The 14,758-nt window shown below is 39.2% G+C and overlaps 1 protein-coding gene and 1 pseudogene across 2 annotated transcripts in view; both read left to right on the top strand.

Moving 5' to 3' along the window:
* Nucleotides 1-14,758, top strand: part of CA8 (carbonic anhydrase 8) — a gene marked incomplete at its 5' end in the record, with an annotated part of 82,760 nt that overhangs the window by 63,163 nt on the left and 4,839 nt on the right. The gene's annotated exons all lie outside the window — the stretch shown is intronic.
* Nucleotides 1,568-2,340, top strand: LOC308533521 (TIP41-like protein; annotated as a pseudogene). Its single transcript has one exon. The product of its transcript is annotated as a TIP41-like protein (transcript).

Raw genomic sequence — 14,758 nt, 5'->3', positions numbered from 1 at the left:
GCTAACAAAATAAAACATCATAAACATGGGAAAGATAAAGTCTACAAAAATGACTGTACACTGCATTATTTCTTTACCTTGTAAATTGCCTGAGTGTGTAATAGGTCAGCGCATGGCCGGCAAGCCACTGCTTCCCATAAGAGTCGTATCTGTGGAAATAGTTTTCTAGGTAAGCAGGACGGAGCTTTCACTGTTTATTGGACCATTGGGAGTAGATAGTCACACATTAGGCGAGCGGTACAATGAGTAGAAATCTCTGGCGTCCAGGAGCTCACAGTCTCATGAGCTAGACAGTCAACACAGGAATTGCAAAAGGTGATGATCGTTTGTCCATGTGTTTCCCAATCCAGTCTCCGTGCCTCTCTATTATTACTACACTGTATGTACCCAGTACTCCAGCCAAACTGTCTGTTTACATCTGTGATTGTGCTTTGCTCACTCAGTCCTTCCCGTCCCGCCTTTTGCCTATTGAAATCCTTGCTACCCTCCAGGCCCAACTCAAATACCACTCTCAGCAGGAATTCTCTGCTTCTCCTCTAAATTGTACCTCTCCTTTCACATTATTTCTCCCATTTAACTTTGTGTATTTCTTTTTTTTTTGTTAGATTTCAAATTTCTTGAGGATTGAAACATGTTTATTTTACTTGGAATCCATCATGACACATAACACTTTGTATCTTGAATGTCCGGGCAAATTAGAAGTTCCTTAGCACTATAAAATCCCATATTCCAGTCATGCATTCATTCTCAGTTTCTGTGTTAGAAACTACAGTGCCTTTCACCCTCCTAGTTTTGAAGTTGATGACCAGGCAAGTTGCCTTTGGTAGGAATGGGAAGAAACTTGTAGTAACTCCATGAATGAGAACAAAGAAATGTAGCGATGGAGATTTCTGATAGTGGGCATATCTTTTGGAAAGGTCCCAAGGGGCTGCTCCTTGTGGAGGAGGTAAAAATTTAATGCACTGGGGTACCTGAAGGAAGACCCTATGAGCTTGAGGATAGAAATCAAAGCGGGAAGTTAGGCAGGGCCCATTCTAGGAGGGCCTGCCAGCCACGTGAAAGCATCTTTATTTTATTGTTGATGCATTGAGAACTTATACAGACTTTTACTCAGGGGAGTGGCCGATCCCATGTATGGTTTCAGTAGATCGCAGGGACTGAAGATCGAATGCACCAGATTATAGTGGAGGGACTTGCAGAAGCCAGCCGGGTGGCCAAGGTGAAAGACATGCAGGCTCAGATTCTGACAAGGAGCAGTGGAAGGAGAGAGACGTTCATGTATGTGCGTCAGACCTTGAAGGTGATAGCTAGTGACAGATTGGATGAGGTAGAAGAGGGTGGAAATATCAAAGATAAGTTTTGTGTGGATAGAGTGTAATTGAGTGATAACAGGAAAGCTGGAGGAGTCTCTGTTCGGGATAGAAAGGAAGATAAAGAGTTGAGTTGGGATGGTAATAGCTTGGAAGCCCCGGGGGCTGGGTCAGAGTGAGGTAGGGGAACCCGAATCTGCTGCCACCACCGCTCCAGCCTGTTCCACGTGGCCCATGTGGGCACCGTCTTTACCGTGATGATCCCTGGCTTCCAGATCAACCACTGGGACTTCTTTGGGCCCTGGAAGCTTACGGCAGCCAAGACCCACATCATGAAGTTGGCAGAGGTGGAGAAGTTAGCTGATGAGTTGCATGTGCCGTCTACCCCCAGAATGATGTTTGGTGACAACGTTTTAAGAATGCAGCATGGTTTTGCCTTGGGATTGAGTCCATACTACAGATGTTTTAAGATGTGTAAACAACTGCCAAGGAAGCTTCAAGTAGCCTGGATGGAGGGTGAACATTCCAGGGAGGTTATTAAACCCTCCGATTGAACCTATGCAATAGATTATAAAGGAACATTACATGGAGAACCACTCAAGTTAAAGGTAAATCATATAGATACAGTGCAGTTGAAAGCCAGAGAGCAGATTAAGTTTTTTGCAGAAGTTCCCTTGTTTGAGGATGAACTTCACGATCATGGAGTTTCAAGTCTAAGTATGAAAATTAGAGTAATGCCTTCCACTTTTTCCTGCTGTTGCAGTTTTCCTTGTGAATTGATGGAGGGCTTATCAGGATGAATGACAGGAGACTTTACCACGAGGCCAACAAGACCTACACGTTATGAGAATACACATCACGAGAGAGCAACATTGCTAATTTAGTCCACGTTTTACCTTCCCTCTTCACGGAACCTAATGAAATATCACAGTATTTACCGATCAAGGAGGCAGTTAGTGAGAAACTAATATTTCCAGAAAGAATTGATCATAACCCCACAGACTCACAAGAAAATGCATCTGTGGAGTAGAATGTGATGTACCACATACTCACCGAGGAATCTGATGGAGAGACCTTGGCTATGCGGATGAGGGAATTTTTATTATGCGTCTTATCTAGGTGCAGATTTTTCTGTAGCTTTAAAGGGGTAGTAAACAATAAAAAAGATTGTTTTAGGCAGGTTCCACTCCCCGCCACCCTCCCAAAGAGAGCTGAGTTGGCGCATGTTGAATGAGAGATGCCTGTCACTCACCAATGGTGGATCCGCCATGAAGGTAGCTGGAATTTTGAGAGTGGAGATCAGAGAAGAGGCCTAAACTGAATATGGGGGTTGTTGGCATAGCGATTAAATATATATGTATAATGTTCTAATGCTGCATAGGCATTAATTCCTTAAATGTTCATACAGTCTTTGAGTCTTTACAGGTACATTAACCAAAGCGCAGAGAAGTTAGGTCAGTTGCCCAAAGTAATGCAGTTGTGCAGCTGAACAGAGGTCAGAATGTCCCCACTTTGGCTGTCTGGGTGGAGGATGCTGAGCAATGCGTGTTGCCACGGGACAAAGTTGAGCGTCAAGGGAGGAGGCAGAGATGCTATGTGATGGCAGAGGCTGCAGCAGCAGAGAGGGGATGAGATTGAAGGAGACTTTAAAAAAATTGACATATACTTGACATATAACATTGTGTAAGTTTAAGGTGTACATGGCGTTGATTTGATTCACTTACATATTACAGTGTGATTACCATTGTAGCATTGGCTAACAGTGTCACATATATGTCATTTCTTTTATTGTGGTGAGAATGAGACTTCTTTTTTTTTTTAAAACAAAAGAAATACTGGAACTTTTCTTTATGCTGAGGAGGGTGAGCCAGCGGATGGAGGGGCTGAAGATGCTGTCTCTCAGAGGGGAATCCTAGCTGTGAAGTGTCTGAAAAGTTGAAAGGGGATGAAATCCTAAGCAGATTTGTAGATTGACTTTTGTAAGAGAACCAACACTTCATGTGCTGTCATAGGAAGAAAGAAGAGGTGGTGATTTATAGACTTTGTGACTTGCTTTTATTATTTAAGGGAGAATGGGGTAGCGGCCAGGAGGGGCCAGAGCAGCAGGGAGGATGGGAGATTGGAGCAGGAGAAGGGTGCAAGGGTGGGCTCACAGGAGCCACCCAGTAAGAGGGGCAGGAAGTGAGGTGTGATGAGGTTTGTTCAACATGAATTTATGACTTTCTCCAGCCTAGGCTTAATATACTGTCTGTGATTACCAGTGACTATAAATGACCCTTTTTAATGAAATAAGATTATCTTGAATTTTTGATCTATATCATCCTAGACCAGAGGTGCCTCTCTAAATATCTAAATAACCATCACTGTTTTAGCTCTCTTACACACACACAGCACAAGACTTTAATGTTATTGAGATTATGTATATTTCAGATACTTCATATTCACTGTATGATAGGAAGGTAATGTATAATTTTGAAAGTCTTAAGTCAATTACAATTTAGGTATTTTGAAAAGGAGGATGGATTCATGTCCTTTTTTTGGAGGCTGAGATTACTTAAAGGAGGTCATTTTTCCAGAAATTCCTATGAATGGTGCAGGAATTCTTTCAAAGGCGACCCCAATTCTGACTTCATCCTTTTATGAATACATTTTTGATCCTTTTATCTTGAAATATGTTATACAAATCTAGTTATAGTTCTACATAAAAATTATATTGGGAAATCAGACTTATGGATGTGTGCTTTTAGTTGATATTTAATAATGCCCTAAGGCAGTAATTCAAATTTTTATTAAAGTGAAATGATTTGACAGTCAGACTTTGAATTTAATGCATGAATGTTTCATTTAAGCTCTTGGAACTGAAAAGAAAAAAAAAAAAGCCCACACTTTTTTCCTGGTAGTTCTCTAAAAAATGTTTCAAATAATTTAGATTTATTTTAGCTATGTTTTACTAAAATAACTTTAGTTTTGGGACTTAAAATGGCATTTTTTTTGCATGACATGTCTAGACATCTGCAAGGCTTTGATAACCAAGACTTATTATTCCCATGAATAATCTGTAACTCTTTATATTACCATTTCAGAAGTAAGAACTCTGATTTTGTACTTGTATAGAGAGTTAGTATATAACTCACCCAGGTGCATTGCTAGGTCAGATTTCTGGGAGCCAGTTGACATTAAATGGTTCTTTACCTATTGAATTTTCTATAGAAAGACTGGAAATATCAAAACTTAATAACAACAAACAAAAATATGGCCAAGCATTAGGCCCAGTTTCTTTGTTGCTCTTGGTGTCATAATATTGGTACTAATCTATCAATGAAATGATTATTTACCTATTTCTTTCATTGAGTATTATCCCATTTTTAAAAGGCTATTCTTACTGTTTAGTAAGAATTATCTATTTCCCCTGTGACTCAGGTATTGTTAAACTGCACACATGCTTACAGTAACTATAATTAATTATAATTATTTAATTTATTTTCTGTAAAAAGGAATACCACAAAGCTCTTTAAATATTTCCTTTTTTTGCCTATCTTAAAAGGGGAAATGTAAGTATGCCCCAAATAGATTTTTAAAAATGCCCAAAAAATGTAGAAGAAAAAAGAGGGGTGATTAAGCAACCTTCTCTGAACAGTTGCTTTGTCAGACTTGCCCTTATGATTCTTTCTGGGTCCTTGTAGTCACCCTCGGCTGTGCTGAATTCTTCTCCACGTATACTTTTGCAATTGATAATGTTGTCTTTTGAGGGTTAATGTAGCTGTAGCTAGCATCAATTCCATATCGGTTTTCTTTTGTAACCTAAAAGAGCTATAGGGGAGAAAAGGATAAGGCATTATAGGAAAGGAGGGGCTATGTGGGGAAAGAGAGAATGTCAACTTGGAATGACCACGTAGGTAAAAGCTGCTGTTATGCTTTTTGGATAAATGGAAAGCTCAAAGCCATGCTTTTAGTCAATAGAACCTGGACTCTCCTCAATCTAATAGTTAAACATGATGCACAGCATTAGGGTGAGGGATGAAAGCTCGATGGGTATTGCTGTTTTCTATTTACTGTATCCTATAGAACTTCTTGAAAATATGGAATGAATTTCCTAAAGGGTTTCCAAATGATTTCAGGAAGAGGCCCTAATACCAAGGGTGTTCAGCCTATCTATTGTGTTTTGATTATGTGATATAAAATTGTTATTAACCCAAGACTGAACATATCAAAACTGTATAGGCATTTCTTCAAAATTACTAAACAAAGAGAATATTCCCTGCTTCCATATTTGTCCTTCCCTCTTTTTAAAGAATAGTTTATTGATTTTTAGAGAAAAGGAAGGGAAAAGAGAGAAACATAGATGTGAGAGCATAACATTGACCTGCTGCCTCCTGCACACCCCCCACCTCAGATCAAGCTGGCAACCCCGGCATGTGCCCTGACTGGGAATTAAACCAGAAACTGTTTGGTGGTGAGTCGACGTCCAACCGAGTCACTCTGGCCAGGGCCTTTTCCCCTTTTGTATGTTTTAGAAATGTTAATTATTTATTGTGCATAACAATTCCAGAATAATTTAGTGCCCCTCTTCTCCCATGAATTCAAACAAAATTGTGTTTGGGCAGAAGAAAAGAGACCATTTTGCAGTCATGGGCCAACTTGTATGTTGAACATTAATATATTCTGATACCTTAAATCGATTTTTTGATTTTAAACCTGAAGGATATATTTTCCATAAGAAAATCACTGAGAACAGGTTATCGCCTCTAAAGATGTTCTGTTATGCCTTTCATCTCATGGATGCTCATTTTTGGTAATTTCCTCAAATCAAAATTTTAGCTTTGTTTTTTCACTTTGCGACTTATGGAAACCTTATAGAGAGGTATGCATGTCAGTTTCTTTCTTCTTTATATCTTGTCTATTCTCTCTAGGTCTCTTTCCTGTGATAAGGTTCACAGAGGTTTAGGGAAGCAGAGGCGGCATAGAACTGGGGAGCTGTAAAACCCCAGCACTCACTTCCTGCCGGAGCCCTCCCCGCTCAGCCTCACGGCCTGCTCTCTCCGTGGCTGACCCACCCACACCCACAGCTTCAGTTGCCACTAAACACAGATAGCCCACTCCTTTATATTCCTGTACCAGGTCTCTCTGTGAAGTTCTAGAATTGAGTGCCTGACTGTCAGTCTGCCTTTTCTTTTGGGTATGTCAAAGGCATCTCCAATTCAACATATACGAGATTGAATTTATGATGTTTCCTCATAGACTTGGCTCTCCTAGAAACCTGAGTCAGACTTGACACTCCTCTTCCTCACCTCACCTCACCTCACCTCACCTCACCTCACCTCACCTCACCTTTCCATGTATCATCCAGTTTTAGGTTTTCCTTCTGATAGCTCCAAATCTATCTATCACAACCCATAAAGTTAGCATCATCTCTCACCTAAACCTGTGGTCGGCAAACCGTGGCTCGCGAGCCACATGCGGCTCTTTGGTCCCTTGAGTGTGGCTCTTCCACAAAATACCACGTGGGGGCGCGCACGTACAGTGGGATTGAAACTTCGTGGCCCATGCGCAGAAGTCTGTATTTTGTGGAAGAGCCACACTCAAGGGGCCAAAGAGCCGCATGTGGCTCATGAGCCGCCGTTTGCTGAGCTGCAGTTTGCCAACCATGGGCCTAGACTGTTGCAAGGGCGTTCTTCCTCTCTTCTACATAGGATTGTTTGAGAAAGATTTATAAAAATAACAGACATTGATGACACAGAACACTCAAACGTGCGTGCCAACTCTTGAGGGATTGGCACAAGGGTGTTGAGTAGGATTCTGAATCCACACCTGAGCACAGTGGAACACAGTGACATAACTAATTGTCACCATTTGCCATATGAGGCTGGTGGTAGTATTGTGGTTTGTTATTGCCATCCACATGAACTATAGTATTGTGGGCGTCTGATTTAAATGTCTCAGCTTTTAAAGTGCAGTCTTTTAAATGGGCATTGGAAAATTGATCTGCATTAGATCTACCAATATGTAGCTTGGTGCTAGCGATTACAAGGAAATACAGAAACATGATGAAATTATGAAGTTCTCTACTTTCTTGTTAATATTTTCATTTCATTATGTGATAGTTAAGGTACTGCTGATTATGCTAGCAAGCTGCTTACATATAGCACAACCTGGGAAATGTGAAATCTCTGCATGGACATGAACATGGCCTAATATTGTACGGGCACTTCCTCTTTGTTAGGGGTGGGAGCCATCTCCTGTAAGTTAGAGAAGAAGCCGCATTAGAGGAAAGGTGGATGTTGACATCACTCTCACAAAGGTGTGAGACAATGTCTTTTAAAATATAAAAAAAAAAGCAACACAAAAATTTTGCTCATTTATCTTGGAGATATTTCTATGTTAATACAAACAGGTTTGCCTTGTTCTTTTGGCTACTTCAGTTTTAATTAAACAAATATTCTAGTTAAAACTTTTAACAAAACAATAATCTAGACAATGCCCAATGTCCTGGACAAAATCCAAAATATTTATTAAATATTATGGAGGTTTCCCTAATCAATCAAGTTGCCACTAGACAACACATTCTCAAATAAATGAATTGCTACATTTTCGTTTTCCATTACAGTGCTTTAAACTCTTTCAAAATTTCTGAATTCTTCTCATTTCAGTGGTCACAAACTCATAAAGGCCTTTAGGCCTGGTCTACATAAAATATTTTCCAGGACATCTTAGAAGCATGGCGTTGAATTGGATCTCAAAAAGTTATTTAATCTAGTCTTCTGCCCAAAGTGGTCTTCAACCAAATTATTCCAGGTGGTTGCTCCCCTTATCTGGAAACAAACAGGCAAACAAACCCGTGTTGTCTGAGAATACCTACTTCAGAGTTTTTTACTGCTGCCTAATTCAATGAGAAAATACCCCACAAGAAATACTATCTGTAAAGTATTAACTAAATTGGAATGCCATTCTGATAGTAATATTTTTATGGTTTACTGTAAATAAATATCTTTTATTAATGTAATGGGTTAGATTACAAGTATCCCAAGATTTATGTTTCTTTTTCTTTTTGCAACATGCGTGAAGTCCTGTAACCTTTATGCTGCAGAGAAACTCATAATTTTTCACAGATATGAATGTTCATTCTGATTTCAGTATGGGGACAACCAGCGGTTCTCTAATATCTTTTCTTTAAAGAATGATTATATTTAGTGGTTCCCAGCAATAAAATCACTGTAATTAGGAATAAAAGATTGTAAATAAGAATAACAATGTTATTAATCATCTAAGTTAGTCATTTATGGCACATTCCTGTACTTGAAATATTTCCATAGGAAATCATGCTAAAATCCACATTTACTTATAATTAGACATATTACAAACCTTCTCTCATTATAATAGTTGCCCAAATCCCAATTCAACTTAATTTCCTTGAATCTGATTTCTGGACTAAAAGCATTAAGCTTGAACTAGTGAAAAATGTATAATATGTGCTTCAATTAAGAAGTAATTAGATACTCAATCACCCTTACAACACACCAGGGATTAGGGAGGAAGGAAGAAAAATATGATGCACTGTAGTGTATAAAATAGTTTTGTTAATTAGTTTAGTGCTAATTGAGATTGAGAAAGTGTCAAGGTATCATAACATAGGTTTACTTCTGAATTGCTTTAAAAGCTAACAGTGTTTAATATTTTAGGATACTTTGATGCAGAGAAGTGTGGCAATGACCCAGCTATATGATTTACCCTAGAGTTTTGATTGAAGTTTATACATTCATTCTAAGGTATACATACTAGTGAGTGATGGAAGGTAAAAACAAATGCTGTTTTATATTTCATACATCCTGTTGTATTTTACATCTAATTTAATCCTCACAACAATTCTGTGAGGTATGTGTGTTTATTTTCATTTTAGAGATAAAGAAACTCAGACTGAGTGGGGTTGAGTAACTTGCTCAAGGTCACAGCCATTAAAGTGCAAAGCAAGGATGCAAAGCCAGGTAGGTTTAACTGCAAACGCTCAGCTCTTTCCCCTGCACCCCATTTCACATAGCAACGGGCAGAACATGATAAAGGCCTTTCTATCTGTGCCGCCGTCTCTCTTTTAGAAAAGTTCCTGGGAGTGAGGTTTCTGGGGGAAAAGGACATGCCTGGTTTTGTTTGGGGTAACATATTGCTAACCCCCCCCCATAAAGGGTTATATTAATTTTTTGCTTACATCATTGACTGAATCCTTTATAGAGGGTGTTTTTGCCATTTATCTGTATCAGTCCCTTTGTATGCCTCTTCCCTCTCTCTCATCTTGTTACTCTTCACTTTCTTGAAATGTGTTCATCTCCATCTACCTATTGAAATGGCTGTGGCAAAGTCACCTTTGATTTCTTTCTCCTTTTTTTTCCCCTTTATTCCCATATCTCCACATATAATACATGGTCATGGAAGAAAATTCAAACTATACAGAATAAAAAGAAAGAGGAAGCCAGCATTTCTCAGACCCTCCTCCCTGGATGGCTGTCCCTAGTGCCGGGTGTTCGGGTGTGCATGGGTGAACTCTAGCACTGTGGGGGACGGCTGGGGTTCCATTCTGACTCCACCACTAATTAGCTGTGTGACCTTGAAAAAGTTACTAATATCTCTAAGTCTCTTTTTTTCATCACTTAAAAAGAAGACCGTCATAGTGTCTACCTCATAGGGTGGTTGTGAAGATAGGATGAGATAATGTAATCAAAGTTGCTTAACATGGTTTTGGTTCATAGTGTAAGTGTTCGATAAATGTCACCTTTAACATTATTTGTGTCCATTTGATCTCTCCTAGGCATATATTTCATATGGATATGCATACATATAGTGATTCTTATGGTATTATGTTATACAGACTGTTTTCTATTGCTTGATGATACATCTTTTCATGCCATTGAAGAGATGGCATACTTTTAAATGATTGTACTAAGTTGCCTTTAATATGTAACAAAATTTATTGAGCTATTTCTCTATTATTATACATTTATGTCATTTCCAGTATTTAGCTATAATCAACAATGCTATGTTTAATTTATGCATTTATTACCTTAAAAATTCTTAGTGATAATATTACTGGCTCAGAGAGTTAATTGTAATATATATATATGTATATATATGCAAATTGCTCTTTCCCAAGAGTTGTATCAGCTTATGTTCCCACTAACCATGTGCCCAACTACACATTTATTTCTCTTTGCCTTTGTTAACATTGAGTATTTTCAATTTTTTTTTATTCTTGCCGATCTGATTAAAAATGACTGCTGCATTATATTAAGTATTCCTCTGAATACTTGATTTTATTCCTGAATTTCCTGTTCTGTTTATAATCTGTCTATTCATGAGCATCGACCAGGATGTTTGTGGCAAGAATGCATATTTTAGTGTCTTGTAGGATAAGGTCCCTTACTGATCTTTTTGACAGAATTTTCCTGGCTATTTTCATATGTTTAATTCTTCCAGAAAAAATATAGGATCATTTTATCAGAAAGACTGACATAAAGAATATAAGAAAAAGAGAAAAAGAAAGGAAAAAAGAATCTTGCTAGGATTTTTAAATCGCATTGAATATATAGAGTAATTTGAGAATTGATATCTTTACATTATTAAATCTTAGTTAAGGAACAATGCACAGGTGTATACTTATTAAAGTTTTTTATGTTCTTTATACTTGTATAGTTTTCTCTTCTCACTAAATTTACCCCAGGATGTGTGCATTTGGGCTCTGGAGTCAGCCTGGGGTGTTGCTTGATGAGGAACACAGCATGTCCACTTGCTGCTCCACAACTTGTGCAAATCATTGATATTCTTTCAGCCTCAGTTTCCTCATTCATGAAGTGAAGGCACTGAGAGTCACACCTTTTAAAGATGTTGTGAGGATTAAATGAAACATGGCAAAATGCTGAGGACAGTACTTAGCCAAGGGCTAGCACTCAACAAATGTGAGCTATTACTATCAGTTTTGATTAGTGATATTTCCCATTATATTCTTACATTGGTTAATATTATTTCATTGAAAAAATAATTGCTTAAGTCTGTCCTTGGTTTTCTCATAATCTTTTCTATAGTTTCCAATAATACTTTAGCTGATCGTTTTGAGTTTTCTAAATAGACCGTGATCACATCTGTCAATGACAATTTTATCTCCTCCTTTCTAATTTTAATACTTACTATTTTATTGTACCATCTAATACTTTCAGAATAATGTTCAATAAATTAACAATGATGTCTGGTACCCCTTTCTTATTTCTGATATGCTTGGATTTCTATTTCCCAAATCCAGAAGCATTTTTTCCCACTCTCTTTAAATCTTCAAAAGCATCTGATGTTCTTGACCTCTTTCTTCCTCTCTTTTTCTTCCTCGTGACCATTTACTGTTTGTTACTAGTGGGTATGTTGGTAAAGAAGGTAGCTATATGCCTTTGCTTGTAATGGAAGGACATTTATCTTGAACCTTCTGTGTTGTGTATGCCAGTATTCAAGGGGCTATGTGAAAACAAACATAGTCAGACATAGATTTTCCCTGAAGGAGTTGATAGCCTAGTATTGGAAGTTAATCAGGTACACAGCCAACTCCAAATCAGAGCAGCATATAGAAACCTCCCTGAGATATGGTTCTACTGGTGTACAGGGGAAAGAGACCATTCGGAAAGAGAAAGCCCTTATGGCTGGCATATAGCTATTTCTTAAAAGAATCCTATTTTGGAGATGTTACATTGAATTATCTTGCTTAAAGAGGGATGTGTTAGTGTGTGATCAAGGAGCTGAGCCAGACTCACTGGGATGTAGATCAGGCCTGGGACCTGCCGTGGCCTTGGAGAACAAGGACATGTGCGCTCATGTGCTTTCTTATTTTTGATAGCTTTTCAGGAAATTCTCCAATAGTGATTTGATTTGCACTCATTCCCAAGGGTCTCCTTGTAGAAGATAATTGAAGGTTCTGAAACAGTCACATGAAAGATAGCATCTGTTATAATTATATTGAAATAGCTGATAATTTAGAAGACTTCTTAAGATATAGTCATACTTCAAGGTCTCATTACGGACAATGACCACTGTATAATAGAACATTTCCTTTTATAGTTCAGCTTTTTTATTATTTATATACTAGTGACCCAGTGCATGGATTTGTGCACATTGAAAGGAAATTAATTAGATGGTGGCCGGCAGGGTGGGACTGGGCAAGACAGGCAGGACATGCCCTGGAGCCAACCTCCCGCGGTCCCTCCCCAGCCTCTGTGGATTGAGCGGGTTCCCTCTGGCAGGTGAGGTCCCTCGGCCTGGCCTGTGGGGAGTGGGCTGAAACCGGCTGTCCATCATCCCCCGAGGGGTCCCGGAGTGCGAGAGGGCACTCTGCAAAGTTGCTGTCTACCGGGTGTGGAACGCAAATGCAAGTGTGCAATAAACCATATTCGGGGCCGACAGTGCCCCAGCAACAACAGAACCCATGGCCGAAGGTGGAATCCCACGAGGAATCGGGCTCCCTCCTCTCTGGTTTCAGGGTTTGTCACCCGAGAATCCTCGCTGCCAAGTCAATGCAGCTCGGCAGCTCCTGCATTGAGTGTCTGCCCCCTGGTGGTCAGTGCGTGTCATAGTGACCAGTCAGATGGGTGGAGGGACACTTAGCATATTAGCCTTTTATATATACAGCTAGATAAATGGGTATTTGGAGGAAGTCCCAAGGGGCAGAAAGTCAGCCTGATCACTTTTGTATATTCATAGTGTCATTTCTTTCCTTATATACTGATTACCAAGGAATACAGTTATTGTGGAAACTTTAGAAAATATGCAAACATATAAAAAGGAACTTTTATTTAAACACTGATGATCCATTAAACATAGGCAGTTAATTTTGTTTCCATCACAAATTGCAGTAAAATAACAGGAAATATATTTTTAAAGTGCACAAACCTACAAGGATAGCCAAAACAAAAGAGGAGACAACAGTGACATTATTTTGGAAGCTAGAAGCAGATGCTTGTATGATAATGGACTTAGCAGATGTGAGGAGCAAGCCTGTGTACATGACAGAAACTCTTAAAGTCCCAGGAATTGGTGACAACAGTTACCAATTTCACTAGAAGTTGGAGTGAAAGGAGGCTCAAATCATCTGCATTGGTTAGAAGCTGTTTAAGAAGCACTTACATCTCCAAATCCTCTCCCAATCTTCGGTGGATACCTGGAGATACCCTCTGGAGATGATGAAGAGAGAGTATTAGGGGGCATAGGCATAATTGATCAGGGTCAGGATACCGCAGTGAAGAGAGGGTGATTAAAGGACATCCTCATACTTCCTATCCCCCTCCTTCCCCACTCGCCCTCCAATGCATTGGTAGAAAGGCCTCTACCCAGACAAGTGGCCGGAAGGTTCTTTCTGGAGAATCTGACACTCAGGGATTTCTCTACTATAGCCCAGCTGGCTCCTCCTGTGGTGAAGGCACAACAGATAAGGCCCCCTGTGTGCTAGGAGTCTCCATTCTGGTTTCTAGCAGTGGTTGTTCCCTTTCTTAGATATGAGCAGTTAAGGATAGTTGAAGAAATCCTATCACATTTAAGAGTCCACAACGAACAGAAGAAGGCAAGGTATAAGAAAAATACCTAGGAAGAGAAAACTTCAAGAAGATAATCATTCAGATCTTCAGAGAGAGAAGGAAAGAAATTGCAACCATGGCATAGGAATGGGATGCGATTAAGAAACTGAAAACATCCCTGACTGGTTTGGCTCAGTGGATAGAGCATCGGCCTGCGGACTGAGGGGTCTCAGGTTCAATTCCGGTCAGGGGCAGGTACCTTGGTTGCAGGCACATCCCCAGTAGGGGGTGTGCAGGAGGCAGCTGATCGATGCTTCTCTCTCATCGATGTTTCTGATTCTATCCCTCTCCCTCTCTGTAAAAAATAAATAAAATATATTTTTTTTAAAAAAGAAACTGAAAACATGAAAGCAGAAATGAAAAATCTTATAGCAGAAACAGAAGGCAGAATTGAAGAAATTTCTTAGAAAGTAGAGCAAAACAGGAGAGGATAAAATGAGAAAATTGGAGAACCAATTTAGGAGCTCCATTATCCAAATAATAGGTAAAGTAGAGAGAGACCAGAGAAAGTGGATTAGAGGAACTAGCAACAAAATTATTCAAAACATTTTCTCAGAACTCATGGACATACACTTACAAATTATGAAGGTCCCACTGAATTTCCAGTATGGTACATCAAAATACATCCACACCAAGGCACTATCATTGTGACATTTCTGGATGCTGAGGGAAAATCACAGTGAAAAAAAATAAAAGTCAAAAGGTCAAAGAACCTGGAATTTGAATATCAAACATCTCAATAGCATTCTAGAAACTAAAAGTCAAGGAAGCATGTTCAGAATTCTGAGGGAATTTACACCCCACTTAGAATTCCTTACCCAAACGTTTGATAATTTGAAATGGCTTCTCAAAGTCCTTTTC

This window comes from Myotis nattereri (genome assembly GCF_964212035.1).
Source record: "Myotis nattereri genome assembly, chromosome: 17".
Classification (NCBI taxonomy): Eukaryota; Metazoa; Chordata; class Mammalia; order Chiroptera; family Vespertilionidae; genus Myotis; species Myotis nattereri.
Note: the sequence above shows the minus strand (reverse complement) of the source record. Positions and strands in the feature narration are given on the sequence as shown.